General features: G+C 49.0%; 1 protein-coding gene across 1 annotated transcript in view; it reads left to right on the forward strand.

The window, feature by feature from the left end:
* Nucleotides 1–523: 523 nt before the first annotated feature.
* The window catches only part of SETDB1 (SET domain bifurcated histone lysine methyltransferase 1), a gene marked incomplete in the record, with an annotated part of 81304 nt that continues 66093 nt past the window's right edge, over nt 524–15734 (forward strand). The window contains 1 exon segment of the mRNA XM_077464241.1: nt 524–694.

The following is a 15734-nucleotide window of genomic DNA, read 5'->3' on the forward strand; positions in this document are numbered from 1 at the left end:
CGGAAGTTCCACGTTAGGGTGGAACCCCGCTTTAAGTTTGGAAGGTGAGGAGGGTTGATGGGAAGGTGAGGAGGGTTGATGGGAAGGTGAGGGGGATGGGAAAGTGAGGAGGGGGGATGGGAAGGTGAGGAGGGTTGATGGGAAGGTGAGGGGGGATGGGGAAGTGAGGCGGGGGGATGGGAAGGTTAGGAGGGTGACACAAGAGTGACATTTTAAATTTGAGGATTGAATTCCACTTTAATTCACATGTACTGGTCCTTTAAATGCAAACTCCGCCCCCATCTCGCATTGCCCTGGTTAATCCTCCCTCTGTGTACACAGAGCTCCTCCCCCGACGTGTCATGTGTCGCTTCTGTTTATATTTGCATAACTCCGGGGCGATGACCTCTGATAGGGCGAAGCATAGAGAGGCGGGAGAGCCGCGATCCCTCTCAACCTATCGCACTTTCTCTCCGCCCTCTGGCCAAAAGCGCGGATTTTTTTTCTTCCCATAACTCCCGCTTATTGCAGGCCGCGCCCCCTATTTTTTTTGTGGGCGGGCGCTGCCTGACGTCAGTTCCGGGCGTAACTAGCGAGGCTGTTCGGTTCCTGGGGCTTGACTTCCGGCCCGTCATTCCGGTAACCGGGGACAAGAAGGGGGGTACCGAGAAGACGGCGGAAGAAGAGAGCGGAGAGAGGCGGCCATCATCTGCCGGTACAGTGACTTGTCTCCCGTATATAGTGTAGTAGAGGCGTACAGACACACGTGGGTGGTCATTCAGTGCGGGGCTCCCGTGTGAGGAGATCCAGACTCTGCCCTGTACTACGTGTATATCGGGCTCTTCTCTACTCCCTTCCTCTGCACAGATCTCTTCTCATCTCGTCTCCCCTGCACAGATCTCGTCTCCCCTGCACAGATCTCGTCTCCCCTGCACAGATCTCGTCTCCCCTGCACAGATCTCGTCTCCCCTGCACAGATCTCGTCTCCCCTGCACAGATCAGGTCTCCCCTGCACAGATCTCGTCTCCCCTGCACAGATCTCGTCTCCCCTGCACAGATCTCGTCTCCCCTGCACAGATCTCGTCTCCCCTGCACAGATCTCGTCTCCCCTGCACAGATCTCGTCTCCCCTGCACAGATCTTGTCTCCCCTCCCCCTCCTCTGCACAGATCTCTTCGCCCCTCCTCTGCACAGATCTCTTCGCCCCTCCTCTGCACAGATCTCTTCGCCCCTCCTCTGCACAGATCTCTTCGCCCCTCCCCTGCACAGATCTCTTCGCCCCTCCCCTGCACAGATCTCTTCGCCCCTCCCCTGCACAGATCTCTTCGCCCCTCCCCTGCACAGATCTCTTCGCCCCTCCCCTGCACAGATCTCTTCGCCCCTCCCCTGCACAGATCTCTTCGCCCCTCCCCTGCACAGATCTCTTCGCCCCTCCCCTGCACAGATCTCTTCGCCCCTCCCCTGCACAGATCTCTTCGCCCCTCCCCTGCACAGTTCTCTTCGCCCCTCCCCTGCACAGTTCTCTTCGCCCCTCCCCTGCACAGTTCTCTTCGCCCCTCCCCTGCACAGTTCTCTTCGCCCCTCCCCTGCACAGTTCTCTTCGCCCCTCCCCTGCACAGTTCTCTTCGCCCCTCCCCTGCACAGATCTCTTCGCCCCTCCCCTGCACAGATCTCTTCGCCCCTCCCCTGCACAGATCTCTTCGCCCCTCCCCTGCACAGATCTCTTCGCCCCTCCCCTGCACAGATCTCTTCGCCCCTCCCCTGCACAGATCTCTTCGCCCCTCCCCTGCACAGATCTCTTCGCCCCTCCCCTGCACAGATCTCTTCGCCCCTCCCCTGCACAGATCTCTTCGCCTTCGCCCCCCCTGCACAGATCTCTTCGCCCCCCCTGCACAGATCTCTTCGCCCCCCCTGCACAGATCTCTTCGCCCCCCCTGCACAGATCTCTTCGCCCCCCCTGCACAGATCTCTTCGCCCCCCCTGCACAGATCTCTTCGCCCCCCCTGCACAGATCTCTTCGCCCCCCCTGCACAGATCTCTTCGCCCCCCCTGCACAGATCTCTTCGCCCCCCCTGCACAGATCTCTTCGCCCCCCCTGCACAGATCTCTTCGCCCCCCCCTGCACAGATCTCTTCGCCCCCCCTGCACAGATCTCTTCGCCCCCCCCTGCACAGATCTCTTCGCCCCCCCTGCACAGATCTCTTCGCCCCCCCTGCACAGATCTCTTCGCCTCCCCTGCACAGATCTCTTCGCCTTCGCTCCCCCCCCCCCGCACAGATCTCTTTGGCCCCCCCCGCACAGATCTCTTTGGCCCCCCCCCCCCGCACAGATCTCTTTGGCCCCCCCCCCCCCCTGCACAGATCTCTTCGCCCCCCCTGCACAGATCTCTTCGCCCCCCCTGCACAGATCTCTTTGCCCCCCCTGCACAGATCTCTTCGCCCCCCCTGCACAGATCTCTTCGCCTCCCCTGCACAGATCTCTTCGCCTTCGCTCCCCCCCCCCCCCCGCACAGATCTCTTTGGCCCCCCCCGCACAGATCTCTTTGGCCCCCCCCGCACAGATCTCTTTGGCCCCCCCCGCACAGATCTCTTTGGCCCCCCCCGCACAGATCTCTTTGGCCCCCCCCGCACAGATCTCTTTGGCCCCCCCCGCACAGATCTCTTTGGCCCCCCCCGCACAGATCTCTTTGGCCCCCCCCCCCCCGCACAGATCTCTTTGGCCCCCCCCCCCCGCACAGATCTCTTTGGCCCCCCCCCCCCGCACAGATCTCTTTGGCCCCCCCCCCCCCCGCACAGATCTCTTTGCCCCCCCCCCGGCACAGATCTCTTTGGCCCCCCCCCCCCGCACAGATCTCTTTGGCCCCCCCCCCCCGCACAGATCTTTGGCCCCCCCCCCGCACAGATCTCTTTGGCCCCCCCCCCCCCCCTGCACAGATCTCTTTGGCCCCCCCCCCCTGCACAGATCTCTTTGGCCCCCCCCCCCTGCACAGATCTCTTTGCCCCCCCCCCCTGCACAGATCTCTTTGGCCCCCCCCCCCTGCACAGATCTCTTTGGCCCCCCCCCCCTGCACAGATCTCTTTGGCCCCCCCCCCCCTGCACAGATCTCTTTGGCCCCCCCCCCTGCACAGATCTCTTTGGCCCCCCCCCCCTGCACAGATCTCTTTGGCCCCCCCCCCCCCTGCACAGATCTCTTTGGCCCCCCCCCCCTGCACAGATCTCTTTGGCCTCCCCCCTGCACAGATCTCTTTGGCCTCCCCCCTGCACAGATCTCTTTGGCCCCCCCCCCCTGCACAGATCTCTTTGGCCCCCCCCCCCCCTGCACAGATCTCTTTGGCCCCCCCCCTGCACAGATCTCTTCGCCCCTGCACAGAGCTCCCTTTCCTTTCTCCTCTCCCCCCTCCTCTATCCCCCATAATGATTGTGGGGATCAGGGTGCCCCCTGTGGTGAGAGCAGGGATTAGCGGAATCTCCATGATGAGTGTGGACATTTGAGTGCCGGGGATCAGCAGACACCCTCATGATGAATGAACCCTCCTTATGATTAATGGGGATCAGTCAAACCCTGTATTAGGAGTGCTGGGGTGTGGGGACGCCCCCATGGTGAGCGCGGGGATCAGCGGGAAGCCGGCTGTGGCTCTCACTGATTGGTTGGACATATAGGACATGTGTAGATTCCCCAGTGAAGGATCCAAAGGGGGTTTTCTTGCCTGTACAGATGTCCGATCCCTCTGGAATAGATGTGTAGGGATCTGATGGCACCTTGTGGGCCACAAACATCCTGCCGATCTGTCAGTCTGAGTCTGAGGACATGTACAGGAAAATCGATTTTGAATCCAAACTTTTATTTTTTTAACAAATAATGAACAGTTAAATACCAGCTTTGCCCTGATGCTTTCCTCTTCCCTCCCCAGTGTATAGAAGCTGGATTTTTTTTTTTTTTCTCTTAATCCAAACCACGCCCCTTCCTGCCCCGCCTTGCATTCCCTCGGATTATAACGTGACAGCACTGGATTTGCTGGGTGGGTGTGCAAATATAGGATAAAGTGTTAAAAAAAAAAAGGGGGGGGGGCGGATATGGTAGTAAAGGAACTTTTTTACAGCTGGAAATAAACTAAAAAAAACACAAAAAATAAACTTTGCAGAGCCCCTCCCACCCTCCACTTCACACCGACAGGCTTCTCTGAGGCTGCAGGTTGTTTGCGGGGCCCTGGCTGTCCTCCCTTATAATGCAGATCTATTGGTCCTGCCTTTTCTGTGATGACATCATAGTGCGGAGCGCCTCAGAGAAGAGCCTGCAGGAGACCGGTTGTACAAATGGAAGGAGCCCGCTGAAGCGAGGGAAACCTTTGCAGCTTATTCCACTATTCCTAGACTTATAATGGTTGTAAATCCCAACCCCTTACTTAAGACCAGTGAAGGGACTCTCTGCAGGTGATGCACAGAGATGAAGCAAAACCCTCCTGCATACGTTGTACCCGTTTATCTTCTCTAGATCTGTGCAAATTCCAGATATTTGTAAAGCTTGTCTGTGCGGTCAGAAAAAAGGGGGCAGAGAGCTGAAATTACACTCTGCAGAGCTCGGTTAAAGCCGATTGGAGGGAAGAGACACACCCCCTTCGCACAGGTACAGAGCTGAGGCCGTCAATCACAGGCTACATGCTGGAGCTCCCTCCCCTGTCACCATTTTTTCTTTTGGTGTCAGGAAAACTTGTCAGAAGTGATTCTGATAGCAGAACAACAGAACAGTTCTGTGGTGAGGTGATGCAGCCGCTGTGTGTGATGTATTATAGTGTGAGTGACCCGGGGCCCTCCAGCTGTTGTGGAACGAAGTTTCCCATGAGGCATTGCAAGGCTGGCAGTTACAATTACTCTCAGAGGCATGATGGGACTTGTAGTTTTGCGGCAGCTAGAGGGCCCCAGGTTGCCTACCCCTGGAGTAGTAGTATAGCATCAGCTACATACAGCAAGCAGCGCTGTGTTCTGCCAGCAGTACTGGCGACTTCCCATCTGCTGCTGGAACTAAATCGTGTCGGTCTGAATGCCATTGCTGTTGCTGTTAGTGGCGGCTCCCATGCGCGATCCCCGGAAGAAGATGGATGCGGCGGACTACAGGGGACAGCAGTGACATCGCTGGCTCCTGTGTCAGGTAAGTGGTACATAATGGACTACTATGCGATGCATAGTAGTCCATTATGCTTTACCTTTGCAGGGAGACAAAGAGGAAGTAACACCCATCAGGGTTTACTTCCTCTTTTAATATGTAAAGTTAAAAAAAAAAAAGGCAATTTATTATAAATTTCTCTATGCAGTGGTAAATATAAATAACCAACTATATGGTTAGGGAGCAAAATATCTAATCTACTCTGAGAATAACAGACAGAAGAGAGATACTGTATATACTATTAGAAGAGAGATACTGTATATACTATTAGAAGAGAGATACTGTATATACTATTAGAAGAGATATATACTAGGGATGCACCGAAATTTCGGCCGCCGAAACATATCGGCCGAAAATGCCCTTTTCGGCAATTTGCCGAAAGGAAAAAACGGCCGATAATTGAGCGGAAAATGGGGCGGGGCCTGGGGGCGGAACTCCGCCCCCGCCCCTGGTGCCGCCCATGATGGGGGTGAATAGCGTAGGACTGATGCAGCCAGCGATGCCCCTCTGCAGTGAAGAGAGCCGTCTGGTTGAATAGAGCGCCGGGAACATCACAGCTTTAATTTCAATAGCTGTGTGTTCCCCGTCGCGCGCCGTCACATACAGCCCCTCCCCCTTGTCCGGGGAACTTTGATAGACAGATCACCTGTCTAGATTGGATGGGTGATCTGTCTATCAAAGTGCCTGGACAAGGGGGAGGGGCTGTGTGCGACGGCGCGTGACGGGGAACACACAGGTATTGAAATTAAAGCTGTGATGTTCCCGGCGCTCTATTCAACCAGACGACTCTCTTCACTGCAGAGGGGCAACGCTGGCGGCATCAGTGGGGGGCAACGCTGGCGGCATCAGTGGGGGGCAACGCTGGCGGCATCAGTGGGGGCAACGCTGGCTGCACTTATCTCTTTTATTATGTCGCCAGTCTCTGACCACCTTTTGAACCACGTCCCCAGTCTCTGACCACCTCCTGAACCACGTCCCCAGTCTCTGACCACCTCCTGAACCACGTCCCCAGTCTCTGACCACCTCCTGAACCACGTCCCCAGTCTCTGACCACCTCCTGAACCACGTCCCCAGTCTCTGACCACCTCCTGAACCACGTCCCCAGTCTCTGACCACCTCCTGAACCACGTCCCCAGTCTCTGACCACCTCCTGAACCACGTCCCCAGTCTCTGACCACCTCCTGTACCACGTCCCCAGTCTCTGACCACCTCCTGTACCACGTCCCCAGTCTCTGACCACCTCCTGTACCACGTCCCCAGTCTCTGACCACCTCCTGTACCACGTCCCCAGTCTCTGACCACCTCCTGTACCACGTCCCCAGTCTCTGACCACCTCCTGTACCACGTCCCCAGTCTCTGACCACCTCCTGTACCATGTCCCCAGTCTCTGACCACCTCCTGTATAAAAATATTTTTTAAAAACAGTCCTTTTCAGTATCGGTGCTGTTTCGGTATCGTTTTCGGTTTTCAGCCTAGTGTATTTTTCATTTTCGGTATCGGTTTCGGCACCAAAAAACCCATTCGGTGCATCCCTAGTATATTCTATTAGAAGAGATATATACTATTAGAGGAGATATATACTGTATATACTATTAGAGGAGAGATATGTTGTATATATCAGGGCTTGACAAATTTGCTTGGAATCTAGGAGCCAGCTAAAAAAGTTAGGAGCCAGGTCCGTGACGGCGATCCGGACCTGTCCCTGGCCTGACATGGAGGCCTGTCTCCAAGTCATTGCCCATAGCTCTTAGAGGGACATTTTATTTATTTTTATTTTTTTTCAAATGACAATTTTTTTTTTTAAATTGCATTTTAGTGTAAATATGAGATGTGAGGTCTCTCTGACCCCAGATCTCATATTTAAGAGGACCTGTCATGCTTTTTTCATTCCCTGTAATAGGAATAAAAGTGACACAATTTTTTTTTAAAAGAACAGTGAAAAAAAACCATGCGCCCTGGTTTTGTCGAGCCCTGGTATATACTTTTAGAGGAGATATATACTGTATATACTATTAGAGGAGAGAGCTACTGTATATACTATTAGAGATGCTGTATCAGGGTTGCACCGATAACACTTTTTTAAAGACCGAGAACAAGTACCGATACTTTTTCCACGTACTCGCCGATACCGATTACCGATACTTTTTTTTAATGTCAAGTGACAGTTTTCAAAGCACTATACAGACTAATGATATCCTCTTTATAATTATGAAGAACTGTAACTTGCGGCGCTGATGTCTGGCACTTATAGACACCAATAGGCACCACTGACTGATGGACACTGATGGCTGGCACCGATGGGTGGCACTGATTTGCAGCACCGATGGGTGGCACTGATTTGCAGCACCGATGGGTGGAACTGACTGATGGACACTGATGGCTGGCATTGATATGCGGAAATGATGGCTGGCTCTTATGGGCACTGATAGGTAGCACTGATTTTCAGCATCGATAGGTAGCACTGATAGCTGGCACTTATGGGCACCAATAGTTTGCACTTACTGATGGACACTGATGGCTGGCACTGATATGCGGCACTGATGGCCACTGATTTGCGGCAATGATGACTGGCACTGATTTGCAGCACTGATAGGTGGCACTGACTGATGAGCACTGATGGCTGGCACTTATGGGCACTGATAGGTAGCACTGATTTTCAGCATCGATAGGTAGCACTGATAGCTGGCACTTATGGGCACCAATAGGTTGCACTTACTGATGGACACTGATGGCTGGCACTGATATGCGGCACTGATGGCCACTGATTTGCGGCACTGATGGCCACTGATTTGCGGCAATGATGACTGGCACTGATTTGCAGCACTGATAGGTGGCACTGACTGATGAGCACTGATGGCTGGCACTTATGGCCACTGATAGGTGGTACTGGTATGTGGCACTGATAGGTGGCACAGATATGTGACACTGATTTGCAGCACTGATAGGTGGCACGTACTGATGGGCACTGATTTGCAGCACTGATGGCTGGCACTGATTTGCAGCACTGATAGGTGGCACTGGAGCACTTATATGCAGCACTGATGGCTGGCGCTGATAGGTGGCACTGACACACTCATGCGGCACTGATGGCTAGCACCTATGGGCACTGGTATACATAGTTACGTTGAAAAAAGACACAAGTCCATCCAGTTCAACCACAAAAAAATAAATAAAAATCATACAATCCTATATACCCAATTCTATACCCACAGTTGAACCAGAGGAAGGCAGAAAACCCCAGCAGAGCATAATCCAATTTGCTACAGCAGGGGAAAAAATTCCTTCCTGATCCCCCGAGAGGCAACCGGTTTTTCCCCGGATCAACTTTACCTATAAATGTTAGTAGCCAGTTATATTATGTACACTTAGGAAATAATCCAGGCCTTTCTTAAAGCAAACTACTGAGCAGACCAGAACCACCTCTGCAGGGAGTCTATTACACATTTTCATAGCTCTTACTGTGAAGAAACCTTTCCGTATTTGGAGATGAAATCTCTTTTCCTCTAGGCGTAGAGTGCCACCTTGTCCTCTATGGCAGGGGTTGACAAATTTGCTTGGAATCTAGGAGCCAGCTAAAAAAGTTAGGAGCCAGGTCCGTGACGACGATCCCTGGCCTGACATGGAGACGAGTGAGGGGAAGATAGCCCCCAGCCCCCCACCTGTCTCCAAGTCATTGCCCATGGCTCTTAGAGGGACATTTTTATTTGTTTTATTTTTTTCAAAATGACGTTTTTTTTTTTTAAATTGCATTTTAGTGTAAATATGAGATGTGAGGTCTCTCTGACCCCAGATCTCATATATGAGGACCTGTCATGCTTTTTTCTATTACAAGGGATTTTTACATTCCTTGTAATAGGAATAAAAGTGACACACTTTTTTTTTTTTTTTTTTTAAAAGAACAGTGAAAAAAATAAAAATAAAAGTTAAAATAAGAAAAAAAAAATATATATTTTAAATGCGCCCTGTCCCGCCAAGCTTGCGTGCAGAAGCGAACGCATATATGAAAGCGATGTTCAAACCACACATGTGAGGTATCGCTGCGATCGGTAGAGTAAGAGCAATAATTCTAGCCCCAGAGCTCCTCTGTAACTCAAAACGTGCAACCTGTAGAATTCTTTTAAACGTCGCCTATGGAGATTTTAAAGGGTAAAAGTTTGTCGCCATTCCATGAGCGGGCGCAATTTTGAAGCATGACGTGTTGGGTATCGATTTACTCGGCGTAACATTATCTTTCACGATATAAAAAAAAAAATTGGGCTAACTTTACTGTTGTCTTATTTTTTTTTTATTAAATAAATTATTTTTCCCCCAAAAAAAGTGCTCTTGTAAGTCCGCTGTGCAAATATGGTGTGACAGACAGTATTGCAATGACCACCATTTTACTCTCTAGGATGTTAGAATAAAAAAAAATATATATATATAATTAGTAAAGGGAAGGAGATAGCTCCATTAGCATTGCTGGTTGTAATTCCAACGGCCACCACAAGAGGGCGCCAGATTCCAGAAAGAACCATAGGATCACAGAAGGCCTCAAAGCCGGGGGCTCAATTACCCGCGGCCCGACGCGATCACGCCGGGGGGGATCCACGGGGACAGGATACCCCCAGCTGTGCTGCCCCAGGCGCTAGGTCGCTAATTCTAGTCGCAAATGCGACCTGGCGCCCGGGTTTTGTCGAGCCCTGCTCTATGGTGACCGTACAGTGAATAACTCGACACCAAGTTCTCTACATGGACCCCTTATATATTTGTACATGTTGATCATATCTCCCTTAATCTCTTCTTATCAAGAGTGAATAAATTCAGTTCCTCTAATCTTTCCTCATAGCTGAGCTCCTCCATGCCTCTTATCAGTTTGGTTGCCCTTCTCTGCACTTTCTCCAGTTCCCCCGATATCCTTTTTGAGAACTGGTGCCCAAAACTGAACTGCATATTCCAGATGAGGTCTTACTAATGATTTGTAAAGGGGCAAAATGATATCTCTCTCTCTGGAGTACATACCTCTCTTAATACAGGAAAGGACTTTGCTCACTTTGGAAACTGAAGCTTGGTATTGCATGCTATTTTTGAGCTTATGATCTACCAAAACCCCCCGGTCCTTCTCTACTATGGATCCCCCCCCCAGTGTACTCCTCTAGTATGTATGATGCATATTCTTAGGCCTCAAGTGCATAACTTTACATTTATCAACATTAAACCTCATCTGCCATGCAGCACTGACAGGTGGCACGAATGTGGCACTGATTTGCAGCACTGATATGGGCACAGATTTGCAGCACTAATTGCTGGCACTGATATGCAGCTCTGATAGATGGCACTGACTGAGACACTCATGTGGCACTGATGGCTAGCACTTATGGGCACTGGTATGTGGCACTGATGGACAATCATATGTGGCACTGATGTCTGGCACTTATGGGCTGCACTTATGGGCACAGGTAGGTGGCATGATACAATAAAATCGACTATAAGGGATGACAGAGTGAGTACAAGAGCCCATCTTGATATACCCTGCACTCGGCCTCAGTAAGCCTAGTCAGAATGCAGCAATGGACATCTTGTTACACCCAGCCCATATAGTTACTGAACTATATGGGCTGGGTGTAACAAGATGTCCGCTGCCGCCTTGTGACTACAGGCTACTGAGGCAGAGTTCAGTGTGTACCAAGATGGGCGTTGCTGTGTACAGCCTCTGACGGTGACTCGGCCCGTCACCTCCATTAACGATCCTGACGGCACGGTCACTGATGCACACGGCTGCGACCCACCCCTCTGCCCACAGGCTTACTTTCCTCCTCTGCGCCTCCGGACTCTGACTGTGCCGTGCTCCGCCTTCTCCCACCCACTCCACCCACTGACTTCCGGTATCGGCTGAAGCATTGGGAGCATTCGCTCAAGTACAAGTACTCGGGCAAATACTCGGTATCGGCAACCGATACTAGTATCAGTGCAACCCTGTAATGTATATAAGATATACTGTATATACTATTAGAGGAGAGAGATATACTGTATATTAGGGGTGCAACGGATCGTCACTGATCCGTGATCCAAATGGGTCACCCTGTTTGGATCGGCACACCGCGTGATCTGCGGAGCACTCCGCTGATCGTGTGGCTTAGGAAAGGCGGCGGCCATCTTGGTACACCCCACACCCCTGCACAGTAATGATGGTGAGAAGGGGGCAAGCGGACATCTTGTTACACCCACCGGAGTTTTAGATCTCACAGTTATTTGAACACACACCGGAACTTATATGCTTAAATACAGTATTTGTAAATCCAACACACTGTTTAGATGTTAAATTTTAAAAGCGGCAGCAAACCTGCTGACCTTACATGGTTGCTAATGGTTAAATGTGAAAATCAGAGGTGTTCTGTCACATTAGCAACCATGTAAAGTCAGCGGGTTTGCTGCTGCTTTTAAAATGTAACATCTAAACAGTCCGTCGGATTTAGAAATATTGTATTTAAAGCGGTTCTCCACCCTAAAGGGGAAGTTCCGCTAATCTGATCCCTCCCCCCCTCCGGTGCCACAATCGGCACCTTTCAGGGGGGAGGGGGGTGCAGGTATCTATCTGCACCCACTTCCAGGTACAGACTGCTGCAGACCCCCGCAGATGCGCCCCCCCGTTGTGTTCTGGGAAACGCACAGTTCCCAGGACACAGCGGGGACCAGAAGAGACGCACAGCGTGACTCGCGCATGCGCAGTAGGGAACCGGGCAGTGAAGCCGCAACGCTTCACTTCCCGATTCCCTGACAGAGGATGGCGGCGGTGGCAGCAGCGAGACGAGCGATCGCTCGTCATCTGCCGCCGACATCGCTGGACCCTGGGACAGGTAAGTGTCAATTTATTAAAAGTCAGCAGCTGCAATATTAGTAGCTGCTGGCTTTTAATATTTTTTTTTTAGGTGCAGAACCGCTTTAAGCATAAAAGCTCAGTTTTGTATTGAAAATAACTGTGAAATCTATAACGCCGGTTGGTGTAACGAGATATTTTATTTATTTTTTTGCTGATCCGAAAAATGATCTGAGCCGTGACTTTGATCCGAAGAACGATCCGATCCATTGCACCCCTACCGTATATACTATTGGATCCCTTTTACACTGGGACATTTTACAGGCACTTTAGCGTTAAAAAAAAAAAAAAATAAAGCGCCTGAACGAAGCTGCAACTGCAATCCCAATGTAAAAGCCCGAGTGCTTTCACACTGAGGCGCTGCGCTGGCAGGGCATCAAAAAAAGTCCTGCAAGCAGCTTCTTTGCAGCGCTTTTGGAGCGGTGAATACAACGCTCCTAAAGCGCCCCTTCCCATTGAAATCAATGGAAAGCGCCTGCAAAGTGCTTTTGGCAGCAGCACTTTGTGGGCGCTTTTAACCATTTATTTAGCCACTAGCAGGGGTTAAAAGCGCTCGAAAAACGCTGGTAAAGCGCTGCTAGTTTAAGCGGCGCTTTACGAGCGTTTTTCGGGCGCTGGCATTGTGAAAGGGCTTTTAAAGCACTCAGGCTTTGACATTGGGATTGCAGATGAGGCTTCTTTCAAGCGCTTTACAGGTGCTTTTTTTTTTTTTTTAACGCTAAAGTGCCTGAAAAATGCTCCAGTGTGAAAGGGGTCTTAAAGGTTAATTATGGTAAATGTCATCAGACTCTGAGATCAAATTTTTTATTTAAAAGAAAACAATGTCTTCCTTCAAGAAAATGTCATTTTAAGAGCGTTCGTTCGATTTTCTAATCGTTAGTGGGGTCAAATCGATGTTCATTTTCAAGCACAGTGATGGAAAAATTTGGAAATAATAAAACTTCTTGGTGGAAGGAATTCTCAGTGTATGTGGTTTTCGTTCCCAAAATTTCATTCATTAAAGACAAGTGAAAATTTCAAACGTTCTTTCTTTCAGCGAATGTACAAAGATTTTTCATCTGAATATTCTTGTCTGGAAATGTATCCGTGTGGCCAGCATAAAGCTCGGTGCACACCTATGCAGTTTGCTTTTCATCTGTTTCTGCGGTGCTTTTTGCGTTTTCGGTTTTGCACATGTGATTTTGCTGCGATTTAGTTTTGTGCATTTTTTTTTTTTAGACAATTTGTTGTTGGGCAGATTAAAAAAACTAATTGCTGCAAAAACGCACTACATGCTTTTCTGCAGCTTCTCCATTGAAGTATATTGAACCGAAAAAAGAAAAAAAAAGTCCCCGCCCCTTTTCCAAATACGCAGAGGCTGAAAAAAGCACAGATGTGAACGTGTCCTATAGGAAACCATGTAAATGAACTGTAGAGCGTTTCTGAAAAAAAGCACCAAAAAAACACATAAGTGTGAACAAGGTCTAAGACGTGTAGTGACATAATGGGGTTGAAAAAAAAAATTAGCCCTTTATAGTACAAAAAAAAGCAAATAATGCTGTAAGGGGTTAATTTTTATTTATTTTTTTAACTGTAGCTATAATGATAGCACTGTGAAAGTAATATTTACAGTGGCGATTATTTTTTATTTTTTTTTTGTACTAATAAAGGGCACATTTTATTTATTTGTTTTGTTATAACTCCATTATGTTACTGGGCGATTAAACGATTTATGAAAAAAAAAATACTATATATATATATATATATATATATATATATATATATATATATATATATATATATATATATATATATATATATATATATATATATATATATATATATATATATATATATATATATATATATATTTATTATTATTATTATTAATAAAAAAAAATATATATATACCTTTTTTTTTATTTATTTATATTATAGTTTTAGTTGTTTCAGCCCTGTTTTCCACCATGTCTTCTGCCCTGGACCACAGAGCTCACCCTAAGCTTGATTCATTACGTGTTTCTACACATTCCAGCTCAATAAAATTAAAGAGGCACTCCAGTCTCCCTCCAGATACCCAAATACTGTAGCTGCTAACATTTAATGTGTGGACACTTACCTGTCCAGAGATCCATCAGTGTCGGCACCCCAAGCTGATTCTTCAATTGGCTTTGGGGGGGGGGGGGGGGTGCAGTACCGGCATCTTAACTAAGGGAAACCTGCAGTGAAGCCTTGCAGCTGGTTTCCCACTGCGCGTGCGCGAGCCGTGCTTTGCGACTTATTATTTTACAGGATTTAATTAGTGGCAACAGTTTGCACAGTGCTTTACAACATGGGGGCAGACAGTACAATTACAATACAATAGGAATCCAAGGGCCCTGATTGGTCGTGCAGTCTCCTAGTACCTGTGATGTGTCCCAGAAGGCTGCGGGAAGGGAGGGGGGGGCGGGGCAAACTCCAGCTTTGATTGCCGTGGTGGGTACCTTTTGAAAACCAGGTACTCGTTCTCGCCACCAAAAAAAAAAAGTGGCAGAGGAGGGGGGAGGATGCAAAAATCAGAACTTCCCGTTTTGGGTGAAGTTCCGCTGTGAGAAAAATGTACTTCCCTACGCTTTAAAAACACAGGGCACTTCCATCCAGAACCAACACTTCTTGTTTGTGTTTTGCTGTTTGTGTAGTAAGAACCGGCCTTTACAGCGTTTGTGTGTGCAGACAATTCAATTTTGCAGTCGTCAGTGCTGCCGACTTCGGATCGTAGAGTGCCGCTTCCCTGAACTTCTGGATCAGGGCGTGTTCACTGTAGCATCAGGTGCTTTCTTGCTTCAGGACTAAATGTCTCCTGATTCCTCTCGCCCAGACCCCTCCTGCCCTTTTTGTCTTTGCGCATGTGTCAGGTGGATTCTTGCATTGGGACAAAATGTTCCATGAATACTGGCACCTTACTAATACTGCGCATGCATGCCCGCTCTATTGGCATCAAGAGTCTCCTGCTTCCTCGCACCCATCCTATACTGTGTATGTACAGGATCTCACAAAAGTGAGTACACCCCTCCAGTTTTGTAAATATTTTATTTGTGTCCTTAGTACAATAACAGTGCATAGTTTTAGCCCCGATCACTAATAATGTTCCTAAAGTGTCAAAAATACCAGTTAGGGGTCCGATCTCTCTGCCACAATGTTGCAGTCCCACCAAAAATTGCAGCTCGCCGCCTTTTCTAGTAAAAACAATAATATAAAAATGACGTAAATTTTCCCTCTATTTTGTACATCCCTCACGTTTTTGTAAAAAAAAAAAAAAAAAATATTCTATCTTTTCATGTGACAACACTGAAGAAATGACACTTGTCTACAATGTAAAGTAGTGAGTGTACAGCTTGTATAACAGTGTAAATTTGCCATCCCCTGAAAATAACTCAACATACAGCCATTAATGTCTAAATCGCTGGCAACAAAAGTCAGTACACCCCTAAGTGAAAATGTCCAAATTGGGCCCAAAGTGTCAATATCTTGTGTGGCCACCATTATTTTCCAGCACTGCCTTAACCCTCTTGGGCATGGAGTTCACCAGAGCTTCACAGGTTGCCACTGGAGTCCTCTTCCCCTCCTCCCATGATGACATCACAGAGCTGGTGGATGTTAGAGACCTTGTGCTCCTCCACCTTCTGTTTGAGGATGTCCCACAGATTTTCCATAGGGTTTAGGTCTGGAGACATGCTTGGTCAGTCCATCACCTTTACCCTCAGCTTCTTTAGCAAGGCAGTGG

Source organism: Lithobates pipiens, unplaced genomic scaffold (genome assembly GCF_037356315.1).
Source record: "Lithobates pipiens isolate NorthernLeopardFrog02 unplaced genomic scaffold, aLitPip1_a1.2 Scaffold_30, whole genome shotgun sequence".
Classification (NCBI taxonomy): Eukaryota; Metazoa; Chordata; class Amphibia; order Anura; family Ranidae; genus Lithobates; species Lithobates pipiens.